At 41.9% G+C, this 14,548-nt stretch overlaps 1 protein-coding gene across 12 annotated transcripts in view; it reads right to left on the reverse strand.

The window, feature by feature from the left end:
- The window catches only part of aff2 (AF4/FMR2 family, member 2), a 587,176-nt gene that overhangs the window by 493,739 nt on the left and 78,889 nt on the right, over window positions 1-14,548 (reverse strand). Inside the window, exon 2 of one of the 12 annotated variants that reach the window (XM_069893498.1) lies at window positions 1,096-1,135. The exons of the other annotated variants lie outside the window; for them this stretch is intronic. The gene's annotated coding sequence lies outside the window, so the exon portion shown is untranslated. The remainder of the gene's footprint in view (window positions 1-1,095; window positions 1,136-14,548) is intronic. 12 annotated transcript variants of the gene reach the window in all.

Below are 14,548 nucleotides of genomic sequence, written 5' to 3' on the forward strand. Positions count from 1 at the left end.
ACAAGTGGGAAGGTACATAGAACATTACAGCACAGTTCAGGCCCTTTAGCTCATGACATTGAGCTGACCCATATAAACCTATTTAATAATCAAAACCTTCCCTCCCTCATATCAGGGTATCATTGCCGGTCACAGTGGTGGAAGCTCGTATATTAGGGACTCTTACATAGGCACATACATGCAAGAAAAATAGAGGGTTATGGGGGTGAGGTAGGGAAGGATTATGTTTATTGTTGTGGAATAGGTTACAAAATGTATTTCAGTAATTTCAACATGACTGACATTCCGAGGAAGACCTCCTGCTGATGACAGAAGAATTCTCATCATCATGAAGAAAAATCACCAAACATATGTCCGACAGATCAAAGATACACTTCAGGAGGCAGGTGTGGATATGTCAATGCCTTTTGTCTGCAGAAAACTTCATGAACAGAAATAGAGGTTACACTGCAAGATGCAAACTACTAGTTAACCGCAAGAGAGGATGGCCAGATTACAGTTTGCCAAGTATTTAAAAGAACCTGCAAAATTCTGGCAAAAAGGTCTTGTGGATAGATGAGACTAAGATTAACCTGTCTCAAAGTGCTGGGAACTGCCCAAGATCCAAAGCAGACCACCTTTGCCACGGTTTGCACCTAGCAGTGTATCCTCTGAATTTCTGTCAACAGTCTTCTGCAGACAGTAGTCATCGGTATATCCACAGCTGTCTCCTGAAGAATGTTTCTGATCTGTTGGACATTCATTTGGGGATTTTTCTTCATTATGATGAGAATTCTTCTGTCATCACAGTGGAGGTGTTCCTTGGAACACAGTGGAGGTGTCCCTTTGCGATTACTGAATTCACCAGTGCATTTTTCTTCTTAATGATGTTCTAAATAGTTGATTTTGGTAATCCTAAGGTTTGGGGTATATTTCTTCCTATTGTTTCTTGTTTTGGAGCCTCATAATGGGTTCTTTGTCTTTCATTGGCCTAACTCTGGTTCTCATGTTGAAAAATGGCAACTACAAATTCCAAAAGTGATCAAAAGCTTTGAAGCAAGCCAAGTTCTTTCCTACTTGCACCAATTAAACAATTAAATATACCTGAGTACTCACAAGCACCTGTGAAGTCAAATGTCCCAAACACTATGGTGCCCTGAAATGAAGGGACTATGTATTAAAAAGTGCTGTAATTTCTACCTGGTCAAACCAAAATGTATACAAATAACCTTGAATAAAATCTGAAATGTGCACTTTAATTAAATGTGAATTGTTTGATTACAAATTAAAACTGTGGAGAACAGGGGAAAATAAAGGAAAAATGTGTCTTTATCCCAAATATTATGGAGGGCACTGTACATCACTGGTTGTCGAGGGAAAGCTATCAATATTTTTACGGATCCATCCCACCCCAGTCACACTCTCTTCTCCCCACTTCTGTCAGGCAGAAGATACACGAGCTCGAAAAAACAGGCCTCCAGATTCAAGGATAGTTCCTTTCTTGCTATTGTTAGACTCATGTATAGGGCTTCAGAGAGTAAAAGATGAGGCCCCTGCAGTGTTTTATTTTGCCATAGTAATACTAATTCAACCACTGTTTTATGCTAACTGTAATACTACACCCTGCACATTTGTTTTATTATTACCAAATACTTAAGTATGGATTGACTTGTCTGGATGACATGTAAACAAAGTTTTCATGTTTCTTGGGACATAAGAAAATAAACAATTCAATATCAAACAGAGATGGGGTTATTTCCATCTCCCCCCTATAAGAGGTGCGACAAAGAAGTACACTTTCCGTAGAGGGATACAGCTAATTAATAACATTTTGGTTTCAGTACAAATTTATGGATTCTGAAGAAAACTCTTCAGCATTCGGTTCATGGAAAAGCTGTGACCAAAAGCTGTGAGTGTGTAGTGAATGGCATGCAGACAGGGCAATAAAATTTAAATCAGGTTTTGCTCTCCTTGTGTTGGTAAGTGCTCAGGCCATTTGGAAAGCAGCTTATCTCTCTCCTCATGAGCACAGGAGCGCCCCTGTGACACCGACCCCAGACACATTGGGGCTACAGCCCAATTCTCGAGCACAGCTCACCCTGCACCGTTGGTGATACCGGTCCTACATCTCATCTTGGGTCAGCGAGGGAGAAGGATGGACACAGGGACTGACAGCATTGTGCAACACATGAATGCATGCCCTGGCAGTGCTATCCTTCCTAACTCTAATGAGGACAACATACATTCTTCACCATGACTGATACACTCTCTGCCCCTTTCCCTCTCCGCCATATTTTAAACTGGGGTATTTCTCTTATTTTAACGAGGAGTGATGAAAGAGTGCTAAATAAATGATGTGCTCTGTGTTAGCAGTGGTTTAAAACAGTTCAACAACATACAAAGTTGTCATACAAATGCCCGTTATATTTTAATATTCTAAAGTCTGCAACTCAAGCGTACACATTATTTTTTTTGTCTGCCATGAGCAAAGTTACATCTTCACTGTTCATCATACACTAGGAGCAATAAAACTGGAACAGTCAATCTCCTATCTCTGCTGTTTCTGCAAGGGCAGCTGAAGATTCATATTTGGAGAGCTTGCCTGCTTACAGCCCTTGGGGAAATCCAAATTAATGAACAAACTATCTCACAGAACAACGCAGGCTTCATAAGAGTGGGATAGATGCAGTATGTTCATGGCAGCTCCTTAATTTCTCGTAATTAACCCTGGTAGAATTAACAATGACAGAAGCAAATTAAGAAACTCACAGAAGCGCAGCTAAGTGCCTGAGCTCTTTTTTTTACTCCAAAATTTTTCTGCACAAATATCAACCAATTATCTGGATGGATGCAGTAGGTTCATGGGAACCCAGTTCTTCAACTAGTCCAAGGATGCCATAGGAACTGGAGGGCTTCAGTAATCCATCCATACCTTCCCACTGCCTCGGGAAACTAAAAAAAATGTTAAATGACCCTTCCTACCCGGGGCGTGCTCCCTTCTCTTGTCTGGTAGAAGATGCATGTGCTTGAAAACACCAACTTTCATAACCAAGGATTGATTCTTTCTTGCTGTCATCAGACTCAAATGGAACTCCCATTGGAAACAGATGATACAGCAGCCAATGAAATAAAAAATAAGAAAACAGATTTAACATTGGTTTTAAATATACTGCATTATGTGAATATTTTAACACCGCAATCCCCAAACAGACAGTATTAATGTCGACCTCCATTTTCCATTCTCTCACTTTCCTTCATCCCTGTCTCCCTTTCTTGAGCTTTCTACCCCTTCCCTTCCTTCTATTAGGCAGCATCTTTCTCCACCTTCTTCCCCCTCTTCCTCTCAGCTCCTATCCTGTATTCATCTGTCATATGTAGTCTTGCGTTCCTCCCACTTTCCCTCCTTCCTCCTCCCCATCTTATTATTGAGGCTTCGGCTTGATTTTCAGTGCCCCTGAAGAAGGGCTCAGGCCCAAAACATCAAATGCCTTTTGCTCTCTATGGATCCTGTGGGACCTGTGCTGAATTTCTCCAGTACTTTTGTGTATTACACCATTCCCTCTATTGTTTTCTTAATTATTATTGCACAACCTGTTGTATGAGTTCACGTGCCTGGGGAGAACGCAAAACAATGCTTTTCATTATGACTTAGTAGATGTGACAATAAACAATTTAATTCAATTCAAGAAGGAGATGCTGCTTAATTTGAATAACTTCAGACATACAGCACAGTAACAGGCCCTTTCGACCCACTAGTCTGTGCCTCCGAATTGACCAACAGCCCGGTACGTTTCGAATGATGGGAGGAAACTGGAGAACCTGGAGGAAACTTGCGCAGACATGAAGAGAACATATAAATATCTTACAGACAGTGCCAGATTCGAACCCTGGTTCCTGTCTGTGGTGCTATAACAGCATTGCACTAACCGCTACACTAACTATACCATAGGTCTTTATTCCCTGAAGTACAGGAGACTGAGTGACCTTACAGAGAGATATAAAATGAGGTGTAGAGATAATGAGAGCCCCCACAGTCTATTTCCCCAGAGTGAATAATTCTAGAACTCGAGCACATGAGGGAAAGTGAGAATTTAAGAGGGACCTGGAGAGCAAACTTTTCACCATCTGGAATGAGCAGTCAGGAGAAGCTATAGAAGTGGGTATGATTTGGACATTCAAAAGACATTTAGACAGATAGACAGGAAGGGTTTAGAGGAATTAAATGCAGGCAAATGGGATTGACCAAGAATCCCATCATTGTTAGCATAGATGGAAGGACTGAAGGGCCTGATCCATGCTGTGTGGCTCCATAGAGCTTGAGACTTAGTCATAGTTCTATTATGGGTTTTCAGATGTGCAGGCTTCATGTTTGTGGAGTGGAAATCCGGGAACTTCCTGTCCAAAAGCACCTTCAGTGAAGAAAGTAGGTCACCACCTGAAGGTATGTCATATGGAAGGCCACCTGACATCTTCAGTGGGGACCTGGTCAGAAATTACCTCATCCACAGGTGAGGCTGAAATGTAATTGGTTCTTCTCCACACCTTAGATCACGGGGGCACACCTGAGCCAGCTCACTAGCCGAAAACACACCATGTGAAGCCACTCTTTCTTGTTTACTCCTGGGAATGAACCCTAGCTCCACTGCAAGTTGAAAACTGTGGGTGATGCTAGAAAACCAGTTGCAAAGCATGTGCCACTAAAGGTTATTGTGGTGCATATCCAAGTAAGACGGTCGTGTCTTACTCATTGTTGCTTACAGTTAATTATACCTTAATCGGGGTGCCATGCCTGCTAGTGAGCAAGTGGTGTTGGGTACTGTTAGTTTAATCCTCGCATTTACATTCAGGAATAGTGATTAGAAGTGATCCGTTGGGAGTTGCGATCATCAGATTTAGTTGCGTCCGATGCAGATGAACTGTGTGTTGGTGCTGTGTGTGTTCCCATGTGTAAATAATGATTATTGTTTGTCAATAAAACGTGTCCAGGCTCGTTAACTCTTGGACTCTCCGAAGTGATTCTCACCATCACAAAGTAAGAGCAGGGAAAACACACTTAAAATGAGATTGTCACTGGTGAAGCCTGCATTTTATCCGCAGTTACGATGAACCATTGGCACATAATGCACCACTGAAGGGTTGAAATGCAGCAGATTTCATACCAGGGCTCCTCCCATTACAACACCAGCCAAATATGTCTGTTCCTGCAAACTAAAATGTTGCTTTACATTTGTGGGTCTCCTAATAGGTAGCTGGGCAATGTGATTTGCATGTGTCACTGGAATTGGAAATTGATGGAGCTTTCAAATAGAAATAGTCTATGGTACAGGGCAATGTAAATTCAACACCCACTCAGGCTCAACAGTTTCAAGTTTATTCATGTCTGCTCTAGGGAATAAAAACTTTTGTTTTAATGCACAGCTATTTTTTTTAAAAATGGCATCACTTACATTAAAATCATATTTTCTGGTAATGACAATGTAATTTGCTCGTTTTGCAACTGTGAGAGATGGGAAAATTGATCTAAAATTATGAACATGGAAGAAACTAAAGTTCATCAGTAAAATGGCTGTAACCAGTTCAAACAGGATAAGCTTGGGGCTTAGGATGCAGGAAAGCAGAGTCAGCACGATTAACATAAGAATCTTCTAGTCTTTGTGACAAGACCATAAGACTAAGATAAGGAATGGTAAGGTACAATAGAATGTAGGAAGTTGAGGTAGTCTGGATCAGATAAGGGTCTCCTAGCCCTGGACAGAAGTACCAAGTCATACATTTCTAATTAGCTAACCATACACAGATTTATACATATGAAATTAGCCAACCCTAGATAGAATGAGTCAACTCTACATATCAAGAGACTGTAGCCCCGAGAATCAGGAAGGTGTGAATAAGGACAATGACATGAAGGGACACCGACAGGATACCCCCCCCTGGTTCTCCAAGTATACTGAAATTGCACGTAGGCAGGCAGGATTGCCTAATGCCAAACCTCTCCAGCAGGAGGCAGAAGAATGTAAGGGGGAGGGTATTCCTACACTGAAATCAACTGTATAAAAGTTGGGTGAGCCCCAGTGTGTGTGTGTATTCCCAGGGTAAGGGGAAGCACCCAACTTTGCATTGTTGTAGTAATAAATGTTCTTTGTTCTCAATTTTTGTCTCGAGCAATTTCTTTAAAGGTACTTTAATTCCTAACACAACCATGCCCTCAATGTGCAGTTCTAAAGAAATCATTTTCCTCATTCAACCTTAGTCTCCTGTCACTCAGAGTTGAAAATGGCTTACTATATCATAAATCTTTTTTAACAAACAGGTGCATGACTGATGATCACATCAACAAGCTGATGAGTGCAGCTCAAAGTAAAAACAACCTCCACATTCTCAAAGAAAGTCAATGCCAACAGAACCATCACATTTGCCTCTTTTTTTATTCAACTTTATTGTTTGCTTTTATTCAAGGAGATATGCAAGAGAATTAAGGTGCAAATGACTGAATTGGCAGCTTGGCATTCGCAGATCCACAGGTCACATGCATCCATTGGGTCCTCGTATCCTGATTAACTGGTGGCAATTTTGCAGAAGTAATCTTCAGTCAAATCTATTCCTCATTACATAATCCTTGTTTATTGACATTTACCCTTACTATCTCTGTCTGACTCTCCAAGATACATACCCAATAATCATAAAGCAATTTGCACTGAGAGATTATCAGATGCAGAATGGTTATGCTGAATTAATTCTTCTCCTCTGATACAAAACCATAAAACAAATAGAGGCAACATCCATGCCATACAATGCGAGATAGAAAATGGTGATAGGGGGGTGCAATCTGCCTCTGAGCAGAGCCGTTATCTCCTCAATTACTCTTTTAAATTGTCTCAGTCGACATTTTTACGTCAGATATTCTGCACAGTGTCCAACTGCAAGATCAGTTTTACTGGAAATTCACAGCTTTCGAAGCAAGTTTATGTCATATCATATCATGAGAACAGAGGTGATTTGGCAAATAGATAAGGTGGAAAGAGAGGAATCTCGTCCACCCCACTAAATATATGCACACACACCCGCCACCTAGAATACATGTGAACACCCACACTAGAATGCAGAAACATAACCTCATTACAGTCAAACAATTTTCTGTATGGACTGGAGAGAGGTTTTGGGATACATTATGGGCCAGACCAGCATTTTGCTAGATATCCAGAATATACACAGGCATTGCTTCCATGGCTGTGCCATCCTGACTGAAGACCCTATGTGCCGCAAGATGTTGCGGAGGTCTTGTTCTCCGGTGGATGGGTGAGAGCAAATCCCAAACACAAATCTGCAGAAAGCTTTGACACCTGTTCCAAGGTGCAGTGCCAGGTTTACAACCATTAAATAGTTTGGCAAAACAGTCACATTTGCCATTATGTCTTGCCACTTATATTCTTAAGCTGACATGAAAGAAAACTCATGTCACATAAACTATTAAATCACAGTATTTAAATAACTAAAAATGTTAAAACTAACTTAAATAACCACAAACTTTGTCTTTCTCCCACATATCCTTGCCTGCCTTCATTGGTTCATGGCACAGAGTACAGGAGCTGGGTGGGATGCAGATTTACAACTGCACATGACCACACTTGGGAGTATTGTCACAGAAATGCTGGACGAACTCAACAGGTCTTGCAGCATCCATAGGAGGCAAAGAAAGATACATAACAGACATTCAAGACTTGAAGGGCTCAGGCCCGAAACATTGATTATATATCTTTATATCATATGGAAGCTGAGAAACTTACCGAGTTCACCAGGATTTCCTGCAATCACACCATCTGCAGACTTTTATTTTCACAGAAAAGATTCACAGGAATGCAAACAGTTCTGGAGGGTTTAAGTTAGAAGGAGAAACTGGATGGGTGGGACTTTTCTCACTGGAGCGCAAGAGGCTAACAAGGTACTTACAGATAAAGTACTGAATATTTTGGTGTACGAGTCTTGAAACCCCCCCCCCCCAAAAAAAATCTCAAAAGAAGATAAACGTACGCTGAAATATACAGTAATTATAGAATTTTTCTCCGAGTAGAGGAATCTAAAACTAGAGGGTGTAGATTAAAAGAGAAAAATAAATAAAAAGAGACCTGAGGGGCAATTTTTTTCCCCACAGAGGGAGGTGGTACTTAGAACAAGCTGCCAAATGAAACAGTAGAAATAGGATCAACTGTAACATTTAAAAGACATTTATTCAACTACATTGTCAGAAAAGGTTTGGAAGGCATATGGATCTAATAGACGACTGGATTTGAACTCTGCTTGCTGGCTATGTCAAAACATTGTACAACTTCTCCCCACATCTCCACCCCCCCCACCCCCAGCACCATGGACTAGTTGCTTTGGGTAGATGTTTCAGCAGGTTTAAACTGCTGATTGTGTAAAGCAGTGTGGGGAAGTAAGCTGCAGAACCCCACCAGTTCACTCGACGCTCCTAGTCTCCAATATTCTGAAATTTTTGAAGCGTTAAACTCCAGCAACTAATCACAGAACAATCACCAGTTCCCAGCAAGTCTCAGATTTCTCGGCAGCACAATTCAGCAATTTTCCAAAGACACAGATGATAAAAGTTCGATAAACATTGGGATGATAATCATACCAGTTGACACAGATTTAATCAAGACACTTTGGAAGGAATTTCAAGAAAAGACTGATATTAAAGTGCAAGAATTTATCGTCAATCGTACACACCAAGTTTAGGATTAGGTTGAATTTTTTGTTTATTCTTATTTCTGATGTTGCTTTCAACTGAGCAACATTTTGGAAACAGGGGTAAGGCATATGTGTGTGACTTCATCAGATGACTCAGGATGGATTTGTACCCTGTCAAAGTCAAATTGTAATTTATTTTTAAACTGTGAAAACCGGAGATGCTGGAAATCTGAATTAAGAACAGAAAACACTGAAAATGCACAAGTGCTGGAGAAACACAGCAGGTCACAGACAGTCTATAGAAAGCAATGTTTGGGCCTGAGCCCTTCGTCAAGGTATGAGCAGAAAGTAGGCAGTTGCCTGAATGAAAAGGTGGGGTGAGGAGGGAGAGGCAAGGGAAGGAGCACAGGGCAACAGGTCATTGGTGGAGAAGGGTGAGGGGGAAGGAGTAAAATACTGAGAGGTAATAAAAGGGGGAGGTGGCTTTCTAAATGAAAGGGGTGGGGAGCTGGATGATAGGAGAAAGAGGGGAGTAACCCCAAGCCAAAACATCAACAATTGCTCCACTCAACATTTTCTCCAAATGATTGCTTTTTTACTTCAGATTCCAGGTCTTTTCTTTCCTAGCTGGTCAACAGTACTGATCTTCAACAGTACTGATCTTCATGGAATTATGTGGTGAAGAAATGAGCTCTTCACCTTCTTCCATTCATGCTGCTCTTTCTGTCCATCAATGATAATCCCTATGACTTGTATTAGGATTGTGTCTGCCTAAATGCCCTTAAATAGAAGGGCACAAGAGTCAGGGGCAGGAGTCGGCCATCAGGCTCTGCCATTCGAGAAGATCATGAGGGATTTGGCTGTGGACTCTGCTCCACCTGGCTGCCTGTTGCCCACCACACAATTCTCCCACCATGCAAACAAAGTCTTAAATACATTTAATGAGGCAGCTACTATTGTTTCCTTGAGCAAAGATTTCCAGATTCACAACTCTCTGCAAAAAGCAGTTCCTCCTCATCTCCATCCAAAATCTACTCCCCTGCACATAGTGATTAAATCTCACTTCACCACCTCCTCTGACACTGCATGGGAAAAAGATGCCATCTACCTTTGCAACGCCTCTCATAACCTGATGCACAGGCAGATACTAGCCTATCAATTTTGAGCTATTGTTTGACACTGAACATAGATACTCCAAATGCTGCAAGACCTTAACACCATGGAAACAGGAGAAGAAATTGGCTATTCAGCCCATCAAGTCTGTTCCACCATTTAATCGTCAGCTGATCCATTTTTCCCACGGCCCATATGCCCAGCCTTCTCTTGATAATTTTTGATGCTCTGGCTAAACAATTTCTGCCTTAAATATACCCAATGATTTGGCATCTACAACCACCTGTAGCAAAAAATTCCACAGATTCATCACTCTCCGGCTGAAAAAAAATCACTCCACGATCGCTGTTCTAAGCAGATGCCCTTCAATCCTGAAGTTGTGCCCTCTTGTGCTAGACTCTCCCACCATGGGAAACAATCTTTCTACATCTACTCTGTTCAGGCCTTTCAATTTTTGAAATGTTTCAATGAGATTCCACCTTCCTCCCCCTCCATTCTCCTAAATTCCAACAAGACCAAGAGCTGTCAAACTCCCCTTGCGTGATAACCTTCTCATTCTGGGAATAATCCTTGTGAACCTCCTCTGAACTGCCTCCATCATCCGCACATCCTTTCTTAAATGAGGAGCCTAAAACTGCTCACAATACTCTGTGAGATATCATCAGTGCCTTACAAGGACTCATTATCATATCCCTGCTCTCTATTCCTTTTGAAAAGAATGCTATCATTGCATTTGCCTTCTTCACCACCAACTCAACCTGCATGGTTACCTTCAAGCTATCCTGCATGAGGACTCCTGGATCCCTTTGCATCTGGGAATTTTCAACTATCTCTCCATTTAAAAAAAAAATGCCTGCCTATTTATTTCTTCTACCAAAGTGCATGACCATATACTTTCCCACATAATTTACCCCTTCTCTGCCCATTATCTTAATCTAAGTCCTTCTGACCTTCCTGTTTCCTCAACACTACCTGCTTCTCCACCTACTTTTGTATCATTTGCAATAAATACTGGAGAAACTCATGATGTCAAGCAGTATTTAGTAAAAGATACCAAACCCAAGTTGTGGGCTTAAGCCTCTTCATCAAGGTAACATTTGCCAACTTGGCCACAGAACCATTCATTCCAGAATCTTAATCAATGATATAGTTGGGATTCTAGTCACAATGAAGCAATGCTGAAAAATAACACTAAGCTGAAAATTTTCCAGCGTATTAGGTGGAACTGCCAGCACCTCTGCGTTGAAGTTTCTATTAATTAGAACCATTGAATGCTACAGCAGAGTAGCAGTCTCTTCTCTCCATCAAGTCTGTGCCAAACTATTTGTTCTGCCTTGTCCCATTGACCTGCACAATACCCCTTCATATCCTCCTATCAATGTGCCCATCCAAATGTTGAAATCGAGCCTGCATTCACCATTTCAGCTGACAGCTCATTCCACACCTTCTCTGTATTAAAGATTGTTCTCCTGGACATTAAAACCCAGGAGAAGAAACATGCAAAAAGAAACATCTTTATTCCTCTTGTCCACTGAGAAAGGATTCATATAGAACCATTCACAAAGTTCTAACCTGCTTTAGGATGAAGTACTCTGATTCATCTTGTTGTGTAAGAAATACTAAAGCTGCTGGGGTGGCGACCCTCTGTTTCAATAACATTGGGTGATGGCTCAGCGTGGGGTAAGAAGGACCGGTACTGAAAACTGTCTTTGCAAGCTATGCTCTTCCTGCAATAAAATTATTGTAAATAAATTCAACAACCAGAAGGCACTGACAGAAAACATATAAATTATATAATAAAAATCCAAGGCCCTTTGTTGAATTGAAACATGAAAGTCTACTGACACAGATTGTAGTAAAAACACAGAAATTCTAGAGGAACTCAGCAGGTCTTGTAGCATCCATTGGAGGTAAAGAGGTAAATTGACGTTTCAGGTCTGGGACCATCTTTTTCTTACTAAAATGTAAGTAAAAAGCAAGCAGGCCCCGGAATTAAAAAGCTGGGGTTAAGGGGAGGAAGAGGAACACAGACCAACAGAAAAAAAGGTGACAATTGGGCATGGATAAGAGGCCAGGACATGAAAGGTGAGAATTGATCACGGGAAGGGGTTGCTCTGTGAATGCAATGCTGGAGGAGAGGAAAAGAGACACAGGGAGAAACATCATAGGGATAGAAAGGGGAGGGGGTTCTAACAGAAACTGGAGAAATCAGTGTTAATTCCACCTGGTTGGAAGGTGCCAAGATGGAATACAAGGTGCTGTTTCTCTCATTGGCAGACAATCCCAGTCCTGCAGTGCATGAGACCATGGTCAGACATGCCAGCAAGGGAATGGGGTGGAGAATTGAAATGGATGACCACTGGGAGATCCCCACGACTGTAGCAGACAGAGCTGAGGAGCTCAGCGAAGCGATCTCCGGGTCTGTGTCCTGTCTCTCTGATGCAGTGGAAAGATGACCTCTTCTGATTCACAAGTTTTCCTTCACTTGGAAGGACTGCTTGGGAGCCCGAATGGTGGTGAGGGAGGAGATATGGGTGCAAGAGCAGCACTTCCTGTGGTCACAAAGGGGCAATTAATGGGAGGTGAGGAGTGGAGGAGGGAGCAGTCCCTGCGGAAGGTGGAGAGGGGAAGACGCATCCAGCTTTGGGACCATGAAGCAGGAGGAAGAAATTCAGGACATGTTGGACATAGGTATGTGAGGAAACCCTAGAATCCTATCCTTGTTGCATGTGGATAGAGGGGGGAGGGGGCCAGGACAAATGTGCGGGCAATGGAAGATATGCAAGAGAGAATCAAGTTGATGGACAGAGAAGGAAAGTCACAATCTTTGAAGAATTCTTCTGACATGGAAGACCCATCCTGGGAGTGGATGTGACAGAGATGGAGGAATTGTGAAGAAGGAATGGAATTTGTACAGGGGAAAAGGTGTGAAGAGGCATTCTCAAGGTAACTGTAGGAGTTAGCAGGTTTGTAGAAAACATCGGTCATGAGTTTGCCTCCTGAGATGAAGAAGGGAGATCAATTAAGGGGAAAGTGTTGGTCAAGATGGACTAAGTGAATCTGAAGTCATGGTGGAAATTAGTAGCAAAGTGGATAAAGTCAATGATCCCATCTTGGGTCCATGAGGCAGCTCCATAGTAGTTGTCGATGTATTGGAGGAAGAGTTGGGGAGCTTTGCCAGTGTAGGCTTATAGCATGGATTTCTCCACACAGCCAACAAAAGGGCAAGTTTAGCTGGGACATCTGCGGGTATCCATGGCTACCCCTTTGATTTGGAGGAAGTAGGATGAGTTAAAAGAGAAGTTATTGAGGGTGAGATCTGGTCTTTATCCCTGTTTCTCTCCCCAGGGATGCCACCTGATCTGCTGAGAAATTCCAGCATTTTCAGTGTTTCACAGTTCAGATTTTGAGTATCTGCAGCATTTTATTTTTTGGGGCAGGAGCCAAGAAGGTCAAACAGCAGGAATGTGCATCAGTGGTGCTGAAATGGAGTCAGAAGATAGCTTCAAGTCCCTGGGAGTTAATATTTCCAGTGGAAAAACAACAAAATACTGGAGGAACTCAGCTGATATTTCAGTGTCCAGTGATCTAACCTGGACCAGCTATGTTGACTTCACAGTAAAGAAAGCACATCAGTGCCTCTACTTTCTTGGAAGATGAAGTTCAGCATGCCTCCCTTATCCTGCAACAACTTCTTCAGGCGGACCAGGTGAAAAGCATCACAGTGTGGTATGGGAACTGCTTCACACAACAGAAGTTGGTGAATGCAGCTCAAACCATCACACAAATCTCTCTCCCATCCATCAATTTCAATCTCCACCTCACACTGCCCAGAAAGGCAGCCAACATACTGAAGAATCCATCATACCCAAGACACATTCTCTTCTCCCTCTTCCCACCAGGGAAGAGAGAAAACACTTATCAACAGGCTTAAAGGCAATTTCTTCTCTGCAGCCATCAGGCTCCTGAATTATTCCCAGAATTATACACTCCTCCAGCCCCTGCTCTGTACCTATTGATCTTTCTCATTGTAACCCTCAGCTCGACAATGGTGTTCTTTCCCTCCTACTTCAAACAACTGTATGAATGTTCAAGTCGACCTGCCAGACTCCTCACAGAAGTATCTCTCTCACTGTACAAGATACAATGCAACAATAAACTTGAAGCTCAAAGGTTTTGCAAGAACCTGGCAGTGAGACTCAGTGAGGTCAATTTAACCTATCCCTGTTAATGGTCGAATCTAGACCATCAACCTTGGTTCAGACAAGAAGGAGGGAAGGCGACAGAAAATGCGCTTGACTTTATAACTTCGCATTAAATTACTTGCCCAACTTATGATAGCAAAGAAATTTGGGGTGGTGGGGGGGGGAAGGGAGGAAGCATTCACTCACACCCTGATCTCCCACATAGGAACTGATGTGTACAACAGACTTGCCAATACAGTCTCAGCTCTCAGCTTAATGATAATTGCGCCTCTCTCAAAGAACTATATTTAAAAATTAGAGACAACTTCCTGCTTGCCATTGATGGAGTAGCAGTTTTTTGAAGTTGCTCCAACTTACCTTAATATTTCCAACTGAATTCATTTGGATTAATGACTGTAATTGTTTGTAATATGACTACAAGGAGAACTAAAGGTACTAGGAATGAAGAGGATCTTCCTGTGTCTTTGGAATCTATCATGGAATTGCTTCAAAAACAGAAAATAATCCTCTGATGAATTATTACAACAATTCACAAAAACGAATTTAAGCAGGTTGGATACAAAATT

Source organism: Narcine bancroftii, chromosome 8 (assembly GCF_036971445.1).
Source record: "Narcine bancroftii isolate sNarBan1 chromosome 8, sNarBan1.hap1, whole genome shotgun sequence".
Lineage (NCBI taxonomy): Eukaryota > Metazoa > Chordata > Chondrichthyes > Torpediniformes > Narcinidae > Narcine > Narcine bancroftii.